Source organism: Lipotes vexillifer, unplaced genomic scaffold (assembly GCF_000442215.2).
Source record: "Lipotes vexillifer unplaced genomic scaffold, Lipotes_vexillifer_v1.1 scaffold977, whole genome shotgun sequence".
In the NCBI taxonomy this organism is placed as follows: Eukaryota; Metazoa; Chordata; class Mammalia; order Artiodactyla; family Lipotidae; genus Lipotes; species Lipotes vexillifer.
In genome coordinates this window covers 206,091-207,709 of record NW_006783088.1, presented here as the reverse complement: position 1 = coordinate 207,709, position 1,619 = coordinate 206,091, and positions in this window count along the sequence as shown.

Here is a 1,619-nt window from a genome sequence, read left to right as displayed (position 1 = left end):
CCCGGACCGGGGCACGAACCCGTGTCCCCTGCATCGGCAGGTGGACTCTCAACCACTGCGCCACCAGGGAAGCCCAAGCCTTAAAATTTTTGAAAGACCAAAGCACAAAGATGTCAATTATATATCCAAACTACAGGTACAAAACAAGTACATGTATTTTCCGTGCTCCAAAATTGAGCACACACTGTACTGTCACAGGGAAGGGGGTTACCAATGAAGACCTGACAATAAAGTACTCAAGACTGATATACCAAAATAAAATATAAAATAGGAGTTTATAAAAACAAGTTTGACAGTAGCAGAGAGGACCCTTGATAAGAACGTTTAGGATCTATTCTGTTAGCAACTCCAAATATACAATACAGTATTATTAACTATAGTCACCATGCTGTACATTATATCCCCGGGACTTACTTTTTTTATAATTTGAAGTTTGTACCTTTCGACTCCCTTCACCCATTTTGCTCCCCGCCCCCATCTCTGGCAATCATCTGTTCTCTGTATCTATGAGTTTGAGGAAACCAAATTCTGATTACCTAGTAAATGTATTTTCTAAGGGATATGGACTCATTCAAAACAAGATATCCACAAATGAAAATAAAGAATGTATGATGTTCTTGATCTTGAAAAGTTCGAGAATCACTAGTTTTGATCAGCCTCCTTACCTCACAGATGAGACAAAAGATTGTGTGATGTCAAGTGACAGCTGTTTTGTGGCAGAAACTGTGTCTAGAACTCAGTCTTCTTGGCTATGTATCAGCAATCGTTCTGTGGCTCCATAGCTACTGTCCCTTCATGGAAAGCCCGTCTTGTGAAGGACAGATTAAATTTCTTAAATGTTTGGACAAAGGCAAAGAGCAAGAAATAGTGGTGGAAGTTATAGGAAGGAAAATTTTTGTTTCATATAACGAAACACTTTTAAACAACAGTTGGAACTGTTCAACCAGAGAAGATGCTTGAGTGTTTGAAAAAACTGAAAAAATTAAAATGCATTCAGGCAGAGGCTGAATGGCCATCCTTGATCATTTCCTGTGGTCCTTTTCAGACGTCTAATGTAAAGAGTTGTTCACATATCTGTCCCCTCAGAAGACTCTCTTTTCCTGAAGCGCGGAAACTCAGCTATCTCCATTAACAAAAATTTGTTAAGGAAAGGAGGTGGAATGCGATTTCTGATTAGCTTACCGTTTCCATTTCTGACCACCAGGGGACGCAGAAGCCTTCCCTTTACCAAAGACTGGAAATGAATTCACCTAGCGAGCGCCTGGGGTAAAAGGAAGTGTGCAGGACTAGAGCGAGGATTACAGACCATATCTTCATGGGAGGGGATGAAGTCAGCACGGAGCAAGCGCTAAGATTGTAGAACAGGGCAAAGTTCTGTTAGAATTACGAAAATATTTACAGCCCTTTAAAAGAAAATTTATTTATTTATTTAATTTTGGCTGTGTTGGGTCTTCGTTGCTGCACGCGGGCTTTCTCGAGTTGCGGTGAGCGGGGGCTACTCTTCGTTGTGGTGCACGGGCTTCTCATTGCGGTGGCTGATTCCTTCGTTGCGGGCTTAAGTAGTTGTCGTGCGAGGGCTCTAGAGCGCAGGCTCAGTAGTTGTGGTGCACGGGCTTAGC